The sequence below is a fragment of the Coregonus lavaretus genome (assembly GCF_964263955.1).
Source record: "Coregonus lavaretus genome assembly, chromosome: 21".
In the NCBI taxonomy this organism is placed as follows: Eukaryota; Metazoa; Chordata; class Actinopteri; order Salmoniformes; family Salmonidae; genus Coregonus; species Coregonus lavaretus.
In genome coordinates, this window is record NC_140008.1 from 32,374,270 (window position 1) to 32,394,081 (window position 19,812).

The window sequence follows — 19,812 nt, forward strand, 5'->3', positions numbered from 1 at the left end:
AGCACGAGAACTGTTCATCGGGAGCATCATGAAATGGGTTTCCATGGACAAACAGCCGCACACAAGCCTAAGATCACCATGCGCAGTGCCAAGCGTCGGCTGGAGTGGTGTAAAGCTCGTCGCCATTAGACTCTGGAGCAGTGGAAAAGCGTTCTCTGGAGTGATGAATCAAGCTTCACCATCTGGCAGTCCGACAGATTAATCTGGGTTTGGCGGATGCCAGGAGAACACAACCTGCCCCAATGCATAGTGCCTACTGTAAAGTTTGGTGGAGGAGGAATAATGGTCTGGGGCTGTTTTTCATGGTTTGGGCTATGCCACTTAGTTCCAGTGAAGGGAAATCTTAACACTACAGCATACAATTACATTCTAGATGATTCCGTGCTTCCAGCTTTGTGGCAACAGTTTGGGGTAGGCCCTTTCCTGTTTCAGCATGACAATGCCCCCATGCACAAAGCGAGGTCCATACAGAAATGGTTTGTCGAGATCGGTGTGAAAGAACTTGACTGGCCTGCACAGAGCCCTGACCTCAACCCCAATGAACACTGTGGTTGAGGTCAAATACTAACTCAAATAAAAGTAGTTGTTTTGGGCTGTGTATTTCAACATACTCACATACATAGAAAAAGTATTTTAAATACCAGATACTCAAATACACATGTATTTGAACCCAGGTCTCTTACTGAATGACTGGGAGCTTTAGTCAATTTCAACCCAAACAATGAAGATAATATATTTATATATTTATAAAGAATAAGGACATGGCAGCTTGTGTCTTTTAAACAATTTCAGTAATAAGCCGATGGGTTTTAACGGAGTGTGGCATAAATGTCCAGAAAGTGTGAGGTAATGTGTGCAGCGGCCAGTCGGGCCATGTTTTTTGCTCGTTGGATGCTTTAGCCATCATAACCTCAAACCACCTCCTATGGTGTGTGTGCGTGCGTGCGTGGTTTACCATACTGTACGTATATGCTCAGGCCCAAGGACTGGGGGGAGTCCGACACAGGCAGGCACTTCACTGGCCAAAGACAAACAGACAGATATCAGAAACCCACCCAAGCTCCATTTATTCAATTAAATTAACACAAGAACACTATTATAACACTGCTGAGATATTGTCCCTGGATAAACGATAGCACGCAACGACAGGCTTCATTTAATCTCCATTTTACACTGTTTCCTACTCTCGCCATAACAACAGAGCAACAGTGAACAAATTGCATGCAATTTCACATTCAGCAAAGCACATACACAACGATTCTTTCTGCAACAATTCAGTTCCATATGTAGACTAAGTGTCCATTCACGGCAGACGCATAGTCAGACGAAGGCGTTGAGTAGTCGAGGCAAAATGGCCTATGCCTCCTTGCCACACAACCATACCAAATCTACTTAGGACAAAATGAGTGCTTGCTTCCCCTCAAAAGAGCAGAGCGTACAGTCTGCCGAATGAACGAATCCATAAAGGGGTGCATTTGTGCGGCAAACCCTGAGAATGACTGACCTTCACAAAGCCATTCGTCCAAAATGGCCTAAATGTGTTGAGTCTAAAAACCAGTCATTACTCCCAATAAGCAGACTTGGGTCTGATATTCTGCCACACAGTACAGAGACAGGGAGGGATAGGACTCTGGAGAATGGACAGAATGGGGTGATACTCTTCAACAAACTGAAAATACAGTTCAAATAGATAAACAACTCCCTTCTCCCTCCTTGATTTCTCTAAAAGTTCCACTGTTTGCTCTGAATTAAACTAAGTACCTGTGAAAGGAGCGAAGTTCCTCAACCATGTGATGCTGATAGTGTGTGGTTATCATGCTCTTACACTGTGTCAATGGCCTTGTTTGCCATCAGCTCATTCAGGGGAAAGACAAGCGAATGAGAAAGGAAATGGCTGCTAACTGTTACAGTGTAATACAGGCCTACATCTTTTCCATGGACACAAAAAACCTTAATGTGACATTTTGCGCCTTTGAGCAATATAGCATATCTCTGTGAGCATGGTGACACAATTAGAAAGGAGGGCATATTCTCTTCCTCTGGCACAGATCCAGTAGAACGTTTTCCCGCCTAAACAGGCCAGGCGTCGCATTGCAGCCAGTCACAGCAGAGCGCCCGTCAACAAGAGAAGCTGCTGCTGACATGCTGTACAGAGGCATTAACCTGTGTGTGTGTGTGTGTGTGTGTGTGTGTGTGTGTGTGTGTGTGCGTGCGTACGTGTTTGTATGTGTGTAATGCTGTACGAGGGCATTAACCTGCTGAACCAATGCTACGCCAACTCTGGAAGCTCCAGAAGGGGGAAAAATATAGGATGTTTGTTTGTTCTCACTTCCTCTTCTGTCTCAGCAGCTGGGGCCTGCCGGAAAGGAGCTATTTAGTCCGGGTACCATTCACCTACCACCAGGCTCTCAGGTAATCAGAGATGACCTCGAGACAACACCAGGAATGCATTCTAAATGGCACCCTATTCCCTTTATAGTGTACTACTTTTGACCAGAGCCCTATGGACTTTGGTCAAAAGTAGTGCACTATATAGGGAATAGGGTGCCATTTGGGACGTAGGCCGGCTGTGGCATCAGGAGGACAGAGGATAAAAGCTAGTGTTACCCTACTTTTCTGACTTTACTCTCTCTGATACATAGTTTACTGCTGTAATACCCTGACATTTACACTGTTGAAAACTCAACATTACGTGAATATCTGCATTAGGAGTTTGGATACTCTTCTTACATGCAGTGGTGGAAAATATACCCAATTTTCATAAAGACACCTTAATAGAAAATGACTCAAGTAAAAGTGAAAGTCACCCGCTAAAATACTACTTGAGTAAAAGTTTTAAAGTATTTGGTTTTAAATATACTTAAGTATCAAAAGTAAATGTAATTGCAAAAATATACTTAAGTATCAAAAGTAAAAGTATAAATCATTTCAAATTGCTTATATTAAGCAAACCAAACGGCACAATTTTCTTGTTTGTTTTTTATTTACGGATAGCCAGGAGCACAATTCAACATTCAGATATCATTGCACATTTTACAAATGAAGCATTTGTGTTTAGTGAGTCCGCCAGATCAGAGGCAGTAGGGATGACCAGGGATGTTCTCTTGATAAGTGCATGAATTTAACAATTTTCCGGTCCTGCTAAGCATTCAAAATGTAACGAGTACTTTTGGGTGTTAGGATAAATGTATGGAGTAAAAAGTACATTATTTTCTTTAGGAATGTAGTGAAGTAAAATTAAAAGTTGTCAAAAATATAAATAGTAAAGTACAGATACCACAAAAAACTACTTAAGTAGTACTTTTAAGTATTTTTACTTAAGTACTTTACACCACTGTTTACATGCCACACATATTTGATTACCCTAATGTGGTTCTGCTGTAATGATGTTATGCTACTACTACTGCTAATAAACAACTTGGATACATGCGCTAGATTACGAGTGTTGGCTCCTTTTCCTTTTGGAGAAAGCTTGGGGCCTAAACGCCTCAGGGATGGGAAGGGGGAGTTTGCATTGCATCCACCCTGGCAGTAGTCTCTACATACTGAATATACCATACACATAGGAACATATTCAGTGCCATTGGAGTCATCCGATCATATGCTACTTACATCTGTATGATGACAACACTATAGGCCTCCATTAATGACTGGCATCATCCTTTCCCCCCTGGGCAGTCAATTTGCAAATACTTCGTAAAGTATGGATCTGTCCTATGCTCTCCAGTCCCAAAAGAAGTATAAGGACCCCATGTCAAAGACGCAAAGATGAAGTGAGACAACTATTGTGTTGATATCAAAAACTGCATTCATGTAGGCTACCTTATGTGTCTGCTCACAAAGAAGACCTTAACACGATCAGAAATAATGGGGAGGGGGAAGGAAGGAAGGAAGGCGGAGGAAGGGAAATTAACAGAATAAAAGAAATGACCTGAGGATACAGTAGTCTAAATGGGGAGAGGAAAACACACATACTCATGCTCCATCAGAATCATATTTTTTCCACTTCATGCTTGGATTCCTAATTAACCTTTTCTCCTTCTGTAAACAAAACACATATTTGCACAGAAAATTACAAATACAAGGAGAAGTGAGCTTTACACTCAATGCTTCGGACATCATGGCTTCTATTCTTCCAAACAGCAGTGGCAAAACAAGGGCCTTTATATCTAGTTACAGACATAGTGCACTTCAGCATGGCTATGTGGTTTTAGAGGGGGTTGGGATGGAGGAGGAGTTCAGATCCGTCTTGACATTTCTAGCGCCACAATTTTTGTCGGATGGGGAACTCCGACAGATGTGAATACCTCTAGAGACAAGCTTTAAAGAGCATTAAACAAATACATTTTGGAACTCAAACCAAAGGGTGTCACGTATGCATTTTCCTGAACACCGCCGTTGCGGGAAGCCTTCTTTAAATGTTTTCTGTTGTTTATAGGCTATAATGCAGCCTTCTTGTAGAACGCTGTGAAACACTGCTGGAACACATGGAATCGGAATTGGAATGGAATCCCATCTGACGCGTCTACATTCCAGCTCCATTTATAAATAGCTTAATAAATATCCCACTCTCTCCCACTCTAAAATGTTATTACTCAGAAGTATTATGAGAAGAGACATTTGCCCTCCTTCTCCTAGGAGCACAGAGGAAGGAAGGACAATTTATTTGTGTAAGAATGGCATCTGATATGGAGGGCTTGTGATAAAAGACTCCAGACTTGAACAATGTCCTCAAAACTGATTAAACCATAAGACAAGAGTGCTCATTTATCTTTAAACACCCATGTCTAAATCACTTGACGAAACATCTGCCCTTCACTCCACGTCAGCTATTGTTTATCTATGACAAACACAGCTGACATTGAGAAATGCATCTGCTGTACTTCTCGAGTCCAGACTCCTTCTGAGCCTCAGTAAAAGCCTTGGACCAGTCAGCAGTCAGTGAGAAAAGGTCATTCAGCTTATTACTGCTTATTCTGCTAAAGGTGATTTCATGCTGCTGACATCTAATACTCTTTCCTCTCCCATATTTGACTGCTCCAGAACAATTTTCACATTGAAGCTTTGCTCTCATTATCTTTAAAGTTTACATGTTGCACATTGTGCCAAAACGTGCCTTAACATCAGAATCAAGTAGCTGATTTGGTTCTTTGTGCATATGCCAAATGTGAAGATCAATGCAACATACCGACATACAATAGCCAATCAGCTCTATAAAACTGAGACATACCAACCCTTGCCTTACCTTATAACAAGCCCTGATATTGTCAATGAATCATAACATATTGTATGACATTTTTAAATGGATGTAAGGCCTGAAAAGTTACCTATATTTTGCAGACAATGGGAAGTGGAGTGTTGGCTTGTTGGCTTTCTAGGTGTTCATGGAATCAATGTTATTTGTGTTACTACAACATTGTGTGACATACCAGGGATAAATCATGGCAAGGTGAAGAGCGGAGGAGAATGGAGGAGAATGGAGGAGAATGGAGGAGAATGGAGGATAATGGAGGAGAATAGAGGAGAATGGAGGAGAATGGAGGAGAATGGAGGAAAGGGTAAAAACACCAGAGAAGAAGAAACACCTCAGAATATGGGAAATAAAGGTCAACACATTGACACTGTTAGACTTTAGGCTGTGCTCTTTTACAACATGTCTGCATCAGATGTATTACATTTGTAATGTAAGTGCAGTATTGTTGTACATATATTAATAATAATAATAATAATAATAATAATAATAATAATAATAATAATAATAATAATAATAATAACAATAATATATGCCATTTCGCAGCAGACACTTTTATCCAAAGCGACTTACTTATATATTGTTTTACGATGGCCTGTGCTCTTTTAGAAATGTGTTAATGAGATGTATTACATTTGTATAACATACATTTTTATTTGTCATCCAGCTAAATGTATAACACACCTTTTTATTTCATTTGTTGTCTACATAACTCCAACTATGTGAACACAAAATCATAATTTCTCCCATGAAGCCAGCCCATGTAGTTATGAGTGTAACTGATGTTCTTCTAAATTAGAGTTAATTGTGATGTTAACACTGCTGCTGTGCTGCTGTGGGTATGAAGCATAACAGCACAGCCAGTCTGTTCTATCATCTCTGCCCTACTCTAATGAATACTGATATGCTCCACTGGCCAGGAGAGGGGATTGGAGGGGAGGGTGAGTGTGTGCGTGTGTGTGTGTGTTTTAGCTGTTTGAGAGCACAGCAAATCTGTCCACAACACTAACGATCATCCTAATTGAATCCCACTAATTAGCCAACATGTATATCTGCCTGATGGATCCTCCACTGGTTCCAGATCTGCCACCAGAAACACTGAACTGGTCGCTTTCAGAGGCTGCATTCCAAATGGCACCCTATTCCATATATAGTGCACTACTTTTGACCAGGGCCAATAGGGCTCTTGTCAAAAGTACTGCACTATGTAGGGAATAGGGTGCCATTTTTGACGCCTCCAGAGCCTTCCCTCCCTGGCTGGCTGAGACATCTTGCAGTGCAAAAACATTTCCCCCCACAGGCTCCTCTGACCATGTTGGCGTCCCGATATAGGTTAAGGGAAGAAGCCTCTCATGGTTATGAGAGAGAGCAGGCCTAGGGTAATTTAAATGTTGATGACATTTACTGTCGGAGAGTATTAGAGCCAGGGCATCGTACTGCTGCTTGGTCTTACTCAGCGTCAGCAGGCCCAGGGCTCAGGAGAAAGGAGGAAGACGCTCTGCTATAGCTCTGTTTACTGTAGCTACTTCTCCAAGATGGCCTTGAGTCTATGGTGGTGTGGAGGAGATCTAGAGCCTTATGCCCTCATCCAGCTCCACCACTAATGCCCAGCCCTCCCAGCCCAGAGGTTGCCGTGCCAACACGGAGGGCGATAGCCTGGTGGAATGTCATGTATACATGTTGTGTGCATCCCAAATAGCACCATATTCCCTATATAGTGCCCCACATGGCCCTGGTCAAAAGGTGTGCACTATAAAGGGAATAGGGTGTTATTTGGGTTGCAGACCGTTGTGCCCTCAGAGTCACATTAGACACCTTCAGACTGCATTCCAGAGGATGTGCCCCCCTCTCCCCTCCTCTCGACCTGCCATGCCATAAGAGGGAAAGACCCCAGACTTGCTTTGCACATCATTTATAAATAGCTGGAACCCGGGTGTCACTGGGAAATATAAGCTAGGCTGGCAGCACCAGAGACAGGGATAGTGTGCTGTAATATTTTTTCTGGGTTTCTACCAGAAGTACTAAGATTAATCACATCTGAGCCTCTGAGAGTGCATAGGGTTGTGTAGATCTGATTTTGATTGTGTGTGTGCGTGCGTGTGTGTGTGTGTGTCTGTACTCTATGTGCTATGTGCTATTTAGTGTGTGTGCATGTGCATTTAACTGTTGAGTAAAAGTGTATTGGACAAGGTCTGCGCTCAGAGAGGCTCCTAGCAATGACACGACCTTGGAGGACTAACACAACCCCAATCATCAGCCATCAGACAGGACCAAAGGGCTAGCAACCTGGGGGACAACCAGAACCTGCTTAACATGTAACAGAGACCAATTAGGCTACTTAATTGTGTATGGCTAATGCACTGGAGTGTATAGTAATGTTATATGGGGATATCCCTTATGTTTACCTGCAATTATCGGAATTATGTATACACATGAAAAACTACAAAAGCACAATAACCTTTTGTCCACACAAATAAGCAGTACATGTTCATAAGCATAGAGGTCTATAACAAGTAATATATATATATATATCACATTTTAACATTACACTGACAAATGCTTAAAGGCCCAGTGCAGTCAAGATTTAGTTTTTCCTGTTTTTTTTTAAATCATATTGTATAACAGCTAATGAAAAAGTTGGATCGTTATTATTTCCTGATAGTTGCTGGTTGAAAACAAAATCCACACAGGACCTTCTAATCAGCAGGTTTTGCAAGGGTGAAGTTTTGCCTTGCCTGGTGACATCACCAGGCGGTATAAGTTAGTAAACCAATAACAAACCTCTCTGCCAATAACAGCTAGTTTTCAAATTACATATCCCTCTCATTAGCCCCTCCACCGATTTGGTGCCTTTCCCCTCCCCACTCAGACCACTCCCAGCTAAATTCTTGCTTTTTTAAATAGCTACATGTATTTTTGTTTCTTTTTGACCATTTTAATAGACAACTATTATAGTAAGGTACTTAATTGTAACCCAGAAATGATGAGATACAAACGGCTGCATTGGGCATTTAACTCCTTTAGTATTTGTAACTGATCATTTACAAAGTACCGAGATTCAACATTAATTTGAAGGTTGTAATTATTGCAAGTTTAATATTGGCACTGCATGTTTGCCCATACACCTTGTCCTAATTAGAGGATTAAAGTATAACAGAGCCTTTAGAAGCCTGGGTTGGAGCTGTGACAGATCCCTGAGAAACATACACAGACTGCTTGCAACACATGTCATATATCATAGCTTCAATCTGTAGCCCCAGTCCACTACTACCTGCAAGCTACAAATGTGCACTTCTCTTGCCATTTCTGAAAAAGCGGAGACCGGGGGAAGGGAGGTTGTGAGCTAAAAGCCAAATAACTCCGCATTTAGTCTATCTATCTACCACTTCCCAAACTTAGAAAAATACACTTGTATAATAATTTACTACATTATGGAATTCAAAACTGCAACCTTTCGAATCAGAGGCTTATGAAACCTACTTGTTATTATTTTATCCAATTGGCAGTTACAGTCTTGTCTCATCGCTGCAAATCCCGTACGGACACGGGAGAGGCGAAGGTCGAGAGCTGTGCATCCTCCAAAACACAACCTAACCGAGCCCCACTGCTTCTTGACACAATGCCCGCTTAACCCAGAAGCCAGCCGCACCAACGTGTTGGAGGAAACACTGAACACCTGGCGACCATGTCAGCATGCACTGCGCCTGGCCCACCACAGGAGTCGCTAGGGCACGATGGGACAAGAACATCCCTGCGGCCAAACCCTCCCCTAACCCGGACTCAAACCAGGATCTCTAGTGGCACAGCTAGCAATGCGATGCAGTGCCTTAGACCACTGCGCCACTCGGGAGGCCCGAAACCTACTTGAAGGTAACAGCACTCACTGTTGACCATGTGGCCGATTTCCGGTTTCCGGCCACTAGGGGTAACCCCACACTATGTTGTCCAAAAATAAATTAAAAAATATGAAAACTGCAAGTTGCATACAAATATAAAATAGTTAACAACAATATCAAGCACCTATCAAACACTTTGCTCACTAGTGTTTTATACACTGATCATCCCCGCACAGAACCAATTGGGCTGAGGATGGATCAACCCAATCATCAGGGTTGGATGGGTGGTTCTGCCTGGGAGGAATCAAGTGAGGAGAACGACCCAAGTGGATCCATCCCTTTCACTCAGTCCTTAGCTGTGTTCCAAATGGCACCCTTTCCCCTTTATAGATCACTACTCTTGACCAGGACCCATAGGGCTTTGATAATAAGTAGCGCACTATATAAGCGACAGGGTACCATTTGGGATGCATCCCTCACCTCACCTCACTCCCTCATGGTGATGTGGCTAGCCAATGGGTCAGTGTTCAGGGGAGCTAAACATATCTTGTTGGTCCTATTGTTTCAGCAGAAGAGATAGAGAAGAGTCTTCAGTGTCATGGCTGAATACCGAAGCAGGCTTAATACGCTAATGTGGCGAGGATAATTCCCACAATGCAACGCTCATTTACATGTATTTCCCGAACGGGAGAGATTTTTAGGCCACCGCACAAAATATGAGAATAGGAGTTGAAGATGTGTTCATTCAATTTTGCATTTATAGTAAATATATGTAATGAAGTGAACCCCACCTTGGTGATGTGTGCAAAATTAATTTTAATTGCTCTCTTGAATCTAGCATAAATAAAATCAGTCCAATGTCATGCTTTTCTTATTTAAAGAGCTGCTTACTTTTTCTGCAAAATGTTCATTTTCAGAATATGTGAAAACTTTTATTCCCATAACACATGCTGTTATGTAGCTTCCAAATACATGGTTTTAAGTTTTGCGACTACAATACTGACTACAATACTGTTTCTCTAACATGGTGGAGATAGACAGGGGTTTGGGGAGAGAGAGAGAGAGAGAGAGAGAGAGAGAGAGAGAGAGAGAGAGAGAGAGAGAGAGAGAGAGAGAGAGAGAGAGAGAGAGAGAGAGAGAGAGAGAGAGAGAGAGAGAGAGAGAGAGAGAGAGAGAGAGAGAGAGAGAGAGAGAGAGAGAGAGAGAGAGAGAGAGAGAGAGAGAGAGAGAGAGAGAGAGAGAGAGAGAGATTGGCAGTACACACAGGATCCAGAATGAAATTGTAGTGCAACATAAAATATGGCCATTTTAACAAAGTGCTGTTTACACTCAAAATCAGGTGAAGTTAGGATAAAAGCGTCTGCTAAGTGACAAATATTATATTTAGTAAATGCGAACACATTTCGTTTGGAAGAGTTAGCCAATGGTGACAAATTTGTTGAAGATCTTTAAAGGCAGCCTTCTCCTATCTTCTCCTGTCTTCTCTACAATCCACTGTGTTCCAAATGGCACCCTATACCCTATATAGTGCACTATTTTTGACCAGAGCCCTGGCCAAAATAGTGCACTATAAAGGCAATAGGGTGACATTTGGGATGCACACCCTGTCTGGTAAAATGTGGAAGACATTTCAATTGAATGCATTCAGTTATACAACTGACTAGGTATCTCCTTTCCTTTCCTTTCTCTTTCCTCTCAAACTAAATGTTATACTGGCCACATAAAGAGTTACTGTTTTTGCCTTTAATTAAAAGTTTGAGCAACATCATGATGAGCACATGACAGACAGTCATTATTTCTGGATGATTTTAATCTAGCGTTATCATCCTTCACCGTGGGAGGAGGGTCCCCCATGCTGTGGTCCTCTGTATCTGCAGCTGCCCGAGTCTTCAGCCGCCTTAGTCTGCATTCTACCGGCCACCGCAGTGATGTCATCCTCTCTCTGGGTGCTTCTCAGTTGAAATGGAGGAAATTGGCTCAACTTCAATTGGTGGCATTTTGTGGTCTTTAAAAGAAGAGGGGGTCTCATTAAAACAATATAGCCAAGAGACAAGCCTTCAAGTTTCTCCTCCATCATTAGCCAGCTGTAACTGCAGATAACAGAACGTCAATTAGACATTTGGACAACTCCATGTTGTCAATGTACTGCTGACAGAGCAGCACAGTGTCTAACCTCAGACGGCTACCTTGTAGAACTATTCACCTTTCGTGTTTTAATGAGGGCTGCGACTGAGGAGAGCGTAGCTCAATGACTCAAATAGGATGGTCATTGCTGAGATCTCGCCTATCTATCTCATTTACATTACATTTACGTCATTTAGCAGACGCTCTTATCCAGAGCGACTTACATTTAGTGCATACATTTTTTATTTTTTTATACTGGCCCCCCGTGGGAATCGAACCCACAACCCTGGCGTTGCAAAGCCATGCTCTAACAACTGAGCTACCTCCCATTCCCTCCCCTACCCTAGACGACGCTGGGCCAATTGTGCGCCGCCCCATTGGTCTCCCGTTGCGGCCGGCTACGACAGAGCCTGGGATTCGAACCAGGATCTCTAGTGGCACAGCTAGCACTGCGATGCAGTGCCTTAGACCACTGCACCACTCTGGAGATATCTCGTCATCTAGCCTAATCCTCTTTGCTCCCACAGCCTTTGGTCTTCATTTCATGTGTATTTATGCCCATAGATGAGATGTGAAGACATTTACACACAAATATCTAAACAAAAATGTGGTATAATAAAATTGTCTAGACAGCTGGTCAATTGTTACTGTCTGTTCTCCTTTATTGTCTTTCCTAATGTTAATTAAGTGTTCAGGTATAAACTATGTGTGTACTGGTAATAAAATACAATAGTCACTTCTTGTGTGATATCATGTTTTAATTGGACTGAATTATGTGTTTTAGTTAAGACAGAGCGTGTTGTAATTTTCACACATGGAAAGGTCACGTTCACCTCACCTGTGATATATGTTCCTGGAGGCTCCTAGCCAGCTATAAATACACTGGAAACAGGCAGCTTTAATGTATAGATAGGTATTCAAATAAAAGAGATTCAGATAAGTTAGAAAACAAACAGAACAGATCTAGGGTTAGGTTAGTGGATAGTCAATCTCAGTTAAACCTGAACTAAAGTCTTGCGTAATTGGTCAGATGCTCGATTAAGTTATGGGTCCATGCGTGTTAAGAGAAGAGCTCCACCCTCTCTCATTGCAAGTTACGGGCAAGTCTATGGGCCAAAAATGTCCCCTCCCCTTCCGAAATTCGAAAGATGCTAACACCTGTGAAATCGTGATTTGTCCAAATAACCAGTGATGAAAAACTCAAGGCACTTGAACTAATGCTGCTCGATCTCACGCATCCTGTTGTTTCATGACAGATCTATGGTACCATTTATGTTTACGTAGTCTGTCCACGAGAGATTAGTGGATAGTTAGTTGCAATGTTGTTGACAGTTAGTTGAACATCTAATGAACATCTACAAATGATCTATTTGGGACTATCCAAATAAAGTGATACCGTCGGAAAAATGATTCCAAAGATAGTTTAAGTCTGCGTAGTTATATTAAGCAGTAGTACACTCTCCAAGATCTCTGCGAGGAGGCCATTTCTATAGAGTGGAGTACTGACTGTGCACACAAACAGACAGACGGACAGAGAGCCAAGCAGCTTTCCCTAAACACATTCAAAGGGATGAGTAGCATTCAACGAAGAGAACAAGTGACTTGGTTAACATCAAGCCCTTAGACACACACACATACACACACACACTATAACACATTTGCATTCTCCTTTGTTTTGTTGAGGATATCGACAAAAAAACACAAAAACATGTAGAGTAATTGATAGGCATCTTCTTAAACTCACCAAAACTATGACTTTGCAGCAAAGTGAAGGTGTAAAACAAAACTCCTTAGGCACTTCAGCTGTGGAGAATCGATTAAATCACCTGCAAGTTTGAAAAACAGTAACTTCTGCAAAAAATAAAGTTTACTCCTTTTCAAGTGCTGTAGCACTTAAATGTGAGAGTTCGTAACCAATCTGAATATTATTACACATTTTGTGTGCGGCTAAGCAGGATTAAAGGAAACAACTCAGGTAGGAGTTTTACCATAAAATCACCATCCTCCAATCCCAAAACAGATTTAAAAAATAAGAAAAAAGGGGTAGAGTGAAAAAGTAGAGCCACACATAGCCTTAGCTGTGGTCAGGGGTTTAAGAAATTAGCAATGCTCAACTGGAACGGAAGTACCTCGCCGAGACCGCCACAGAGTAGGGCTCTCTAATCATATGTAACATCTACCTTTGGAACGTAGCAGAGGGAGTTTACAATAAGCTTAACTGCTACTTTTATATTGCGCCCAGCAGGCTTTCCCACCATGTTGTGCACTTTGAACACTATTTTGTTATTCTGACTTCATAATCCATCCGGAGCTCTCCTGAACCAGTTTCCTTCTAAAACTCTACAGCACATTTCTTCTTTGATATTTTGTAGAATACATGAAATAGCTACTTTTCTCGTTGCTCGTTGTTGTAGTTTTGGTTGTTATAATCGACAGAAGTCTATCCTTAAAGGCTTATTTGTATTTTAGATTTTCATTCTTTACATACAATTATGTCCCCCTCCATTTCTGCCAATTTTTATGATTCCCCCTAAAAATATCTATGAGTGTGAAAATTCAGTTTAATGTTGGGTACTTACAAGGTACTTTGTTGACGGTGGCGAGAGAGTAAGTCTCCATTCGAAGTAACCATTCGAATGAAGCAAACACCCCTCCTACCGACCCATTTAGTATCCCACAAGATATTTTAGTGTCTAGATTCGTTTAATTTGGCGGACTCCGTGGTGTGGTCCATTTATTGGGGGCTGAACTTTTCAGAGTCCTGTTGCGCTGCACCGTGGAAACGTGGGAAGGGAGTTGAAGGGAGGCAGGACGTGAATTAATTTAACTCTGTACATAATTCTGCCTCAATGGCCTTCTCTGTCCTTGCACGGAGGCTTGAAGAGGAGACACAGAGTTCGATTGCTCAATATTCATCTACATTTTTCCCCTGGATAGACACAATATGGTGGGCTTAATTAACTTCTCTCAAAGGTGAAGCAGTGCGCACCATCTGCTGGGAGACAATCACATTACTATGCCTCTCCCTATAATCCCCTTACTCTATTTAAGCACAGGGCTGTGGAGAGAGAGAGAGAGAGAGAGAGAGAGAGAGAGAGAGAGAGAGAGAGAGAGAGAGAGAGAGAGAGAGAGAGAGAGAGAGAGAGAGAGAGAGAGAGAGAGAGAGAGAGAGAGAGAGAGAGAGAGAGAGAGATTGGCAGTACACACAGAGAGAGATCAGCAGGGAAAAAAGAGAGACGTCCAAATCATCATATCCAATTCTGAGAAAGCTAGCAAACCATAATCTGTAGGAACATCGCCTAATATATTTTTTCTCCCTCCCTGGAAAATTACCCAAATTGAACTGCTTGATCTCTCAAAATTGTTGTGCAGCATTTATTTCCAGCCCCTCTCCCATCAAAAATAAATGTTTCTCTCAAAAGACGTCTTGTTTCTAAGCCCAGCTCAAGAGCTATTACAGATTTGGAAACAGGGAGTTAGCATAGTTATATATTTTGGATGCCCCATCCAAATGTCCAGAATAGTGATCCAACCTTAACAAATTCAGATAGCTTATCACCACTATGGTGATTTCATCATACCATTTCTGCGAGAACCCACACTTAATTCTTTAATAAATCTCAAGGACCACACATTGCAATCATGGGCCTGGTGAACTTGCCCTGAAGCCGGGTCATTATTTGATCTTTGTGGCTCTTAATCTGATTATGTCATTGTGGAGGTAAACCTCAGACCCAATCTTGTTAGCAGCTGGCTGCGATGGATTACGCCAGCCAGTCAGGTGGAAAATGAACTGAGCAGTTCAGCTTTGGCCTTGCTTCTCTTTCAAGATCCTCACCACCACTACTTCAGCTCCTTCTGCTTTTCTTTCCACTGGCCCTTCAAACAAGATATTATCCCCAAGCTCACGCACAGGCCCCTCCCTCTTTCTTTCTCTATGATGCCTTAACTAAGCCAAGAAAAAGGCAGAAAATCCTGACCCCTTTCTCTCTAAAACATTTAGGATTTCTTAAGACGTTCATTCATCTTAATATATTTTATATATATGATAATTAATATCATTTGATGGCTTCTTAATAATACTTTCACTCAGCGAAAAGGGAACTGCCGTTCAAAAAAATCTTTAAACTCCCAGCAGTTTTGGACCAATCGTTTGTTGACTGAGTTTGACCGTCGAAGGAGAGGTTAACCCTATAGGTCGAGAGAGGTATGCAGCGTTGCCTCAATTCTTCAAATCTTAAATGAAGAGGGTTGTTTTTTTCTCCTTAAAATATGCAAATGCCTTAGATGTGTGGTCTCGCTTAAGACACTCACAGTTTTGCTTGTGGTCTTATTGCGGAATTGAGTGCTTTTACAGTGAATGCACACCACAGTCCAAAGCACAAAAAGTCCCCCTAAAGGCTGAAAAGAGTTCAAAGCATTCAAAAGACAAAAAGGACTAAGCTGGGATTTTTTTATGTACACTGAAAAGAAGAATAAAATATAAGTTCCCTATTGGCGCCCGTTATGGCAATGGGACCCATATCAAAGCATTATGTTACTACATAAAGGGCACTGCATTTTATGCTTGCGCACCATATGCAAGGAAGAAATTAGAATAATTTAGACAGGCGGCGATTTTGTTACATGAACCACTGAATGCTCTTTTTGACACACCATTGAGGGAACAAGGAATTCAAAAGAGGTTATATTCGATCAAGTTTTCTGCCTCAATAGGTTATAATCACTGCTAAAGTATTGAGCAGTACATAGAGTAGAGCTTCTAAGGAGGCTAATCAGCAGGTTTTCTCCCTATTACCGCCTTCCGTCTGAGGGTAACAGCGCACAGAAGTACCCTTTTCTATTGATTATCTGGACGGGAATTTAAATATTAATACACTCCGCGGCCCTGCTTGGCACTCTGTTGAGCCCCGCTCCATGGTGAAGCACTCATTCCCCAGATTAAAAAAACACCCTTTTTTTTCATTTTTTTTTTTTCATGATCCTGCTCTCTCTTTTCAGCATAGGAGAGAAAAAAAACTTCAAGGGGTAAGTTGAGAGGAGTTGAGAAGGAGGAAAAAGGGGGCCTGAGTCTCTCAGAGTCTCGGCAGCGGAATTCAAAGGCGACACTTTCCTTCAGGCCGGGGTCTGGTCTGGTCTGGTCTGCTAACGACGCAGGAATCACACAGCGGTCATTTAACTGCTGCTGCTGTCTGTCACTGAGACATGGAGAGAAGGGAAGGTGATGGGAAGATGGAAGGATGGAGAGAGGTCCATCTATTACCAAAAAAACTGTGGGTATCCTTGCAATAAGAAAAATCTATTGAAAATAATTAACTAGCACACATGTAGTGTGTTTGAAACACTTCACACCACTGCAATGTAAGTGGTATACACTGAACACATCTGAGGAAAACCTAACTGAAGAAGTGTGGTTAAAAAGCCTTCTCTACTGCAACTTTCTTTTGAATTGTGTGTACATCAGTTCCATGAACCCAGAGAGCCTTAGCCATTGAACCCCCTGAATGTGAGGGCACATCGGGCACAGCTGCCCTCAGGGCATGGTGGTTCCACTGTGGAACACACAAACAAACAAAGCACAGGGACAGAGCCTTGTTGACATCAACATTGGTAGGGCCGATCCTCGGTCAACCCATATACACAAGTTGTGGCCCCACTTGACTGGAAAGTGTGAAACGAAATGCTGCAGAGAAAATATTGCTTATCTGCCTTCATGTTTACACATCTAAATAAAACAGTATCATATTCTAAATGATTAGAAAGAAAACAAGTTAAACAGAACTCATTTAAAAAGTTTACTAATACCCAAATATCTGTTAGTTAGCGTTATTGATACCAGCATCATTAAAATTGAATTAAATGCATGGAAAATGCATATTTTCACAAATCTACAAGTAATATTTAGCAGATTTTGTAGATAGACTGAATATCTCAGAACAATTTGGAGTATACAGTATGACCATGAGAAAAAGTGGACCATAAATTGGATATGTGAAGTGATTGGAACCAGAATGCCTTAATTCCCATTCTGCCACTCCCTTTGCTCTTATGACACTTGAAAATATGGCACCGAGATTGGACTTCTTCATTCAAATTATGAGTGAGAGAGATCTATCTTCACCAATCCTATTGTAATCCTCCAAGAGCCGCATAATAAAGAGATCAGCTCGGAGCACAAGACAAACAATTTAGTGGGATGATGAATCATAGTGCGAGGGAGATGTCCATTAATATATCTACCATGATTTGCATTCTCTCTAGCAGGGTTTCAACTGGAGAGAAAGGTGATGGGCTCCAACGATCCAAATACATTAAGCTCACTTCACACACAGAAAAAAAGGGTCATAAGCTATTATACAGATGGCTTTGCATCTCTGCAGGAGATACAGTACATTGGGACTTTAAATGAGGTGGACTTGGCAGAATTAAGAACAGTATTTTGGGTGAGCGGTGGTGTTTTCTTTCAGATCTATCTACTGAAGGTTCTAGTAGCCATTGCAGGAGATCGAAATAGAAAGACTAAGGGCCTCGTTACTAAGGACGAAAAGTAAAATGGTTCACATAAATGGTTCTTATAGGGAGGGACAGAAGGAAAGGGCAGCCACAATGACTTGACAAAGAGTTGTTTCAGTTCTAGTATGATGATGAACCAATGACGTTAAACATTTGTGATCAACGCTATATTCATTAATATACTGGTTTGTCCCCTAACATAACCCTAACTCTCCCTCTACAGAGTACCAATAGCCTCCCATTCCCTGGTTAAACTGCCTATGTTCTGTAGAAATCTCTCCCTAGACATCTAGCTCTACTGCACGATAATGGCTGTGTCCCAAATGGCACCTCATTCACTTTATAGTGCCATTTTTTTTACAAGGGCCCATAGGGCTCTGGTCAAAAGTGGTGCACTACATATGGAATAGGCTGCCATTTGGGACGCAGACATTATGACGGACAGGTGGTGTAGTCTGCAGCCTATCTGCCCAGTGTCCATTAATGCAAAAGCACAGAGGTCATTAGCATCTCTCCATGGTGTAGCATAAACCAATCACCTACCAGGATCTGTATCCTGTGTCTCCTGTGATGGGTGGCCTAGCTGTCCTGCTCCCTGTGGTTATTCCCTACACGTGGACGGTCAGCTAATGATGCCGGACAAAGACGTCTGACCACGGGAGTCTACTCCACCACCCTGATTATAACCTCGCTCCCCACACCTCTTAATCAGAGACAATACACTGTTATGGATTTTAGACATATCTCAGGGGTCGGCACTGCTCATCAGAGAGATTTCTACATTTTAAGTTACCGTTACTGTGTGGGTGCTTTTTACATTTTGATCATCACTTACACTCACCCAGTGATGTAGTAGTAAAAAATAGGTGGGTAAACTCTGATCGCCGGTCGCGGTGATAAACGTTACACTGCCCATACTTTCAATGCATTTTTTCTGCAAAAAGTGGGTAAACTGCATTTACTTGCGTTAACCCTCCACTACACCCCAGCACTCACCTCCATATGCATTTAGACAGTTAAGCGTAAATGTTTAATATTGGATTTCAAATGTTACTACAGCGTCATCTTTTATTTGAAGGTATTTTCATACATATTGGTTTTACCATTTAGAAACAAAAGCACTTTATGTATCTTGTATCCATAATCATGGTAGCGTCCATATTAATGTAGAAATGTTCAGAAATATCTTCTATCCTTACTAACAATAAGAGTGATGCTCCAACATGACACAATACATTATTCACCACTCAGTTCCTATTGAGCTACCTATAATCCGAAACACAACCAAAATAAACTGCAAATGCATCCAACACGTCGGTAGAGTCACAATCTTAATGTAGTCATTGAGTGCAAGGAATATGGGGCCAAATACTCTATCATCCAACCTCCATCTTCGTCAATACTCTGTTGAAGATTTCACAGTACAACCTCAGCACAGTCTTCAGCATGGCCTAATACTTTTCAACAGACAATTGTCAGTGTTCCTACATAAAATATTCCTGGAAGACTATTGCTCTTCCAGGAATACAGACTTGTATCATTGCATAATGCTGTACTTCCATTAGGCCTTATCAATCTGCAAGCGTCATACTTTTTCATTCATATTGCTCTTGACTTGTTTTATCTTCAACTCAAGGTTCTGGTCTGAGCATCAAGGGCTTGATTACATCAAAGGCAAGGAATCCACCAGATATGGAACTACGCTAAGCTGCTGTTTTAAGAACCTCAGAAAAAACAGAGGAGCAACTTAACATTCCTTCCTGTTGCCCTTATTTCATAGTTTGCATCCCAAATGGCAACCTATTCAGTGTGCTACTTTTGACATCAAAAGTAGTGCACTATATACGGAATAGGGTACCATTTGGGACAGCTGTGACAGTTCAACATGGATGACAAGAAACACACAAATAGAAAGAAGAAAAACGCAGCATCTGAGTAAATACAGCAGTAGTATAACTGATGTGTCTCCTTCACAGAAGTGGCATCCTAGTCAATTTGCTTTGAGATGTGTGAGTGTGAATGATACTTGCCACCACCCATCCATCACAGGAGGATAGGAGGAGATGATGTAGAGGAGGATGGGGAAAA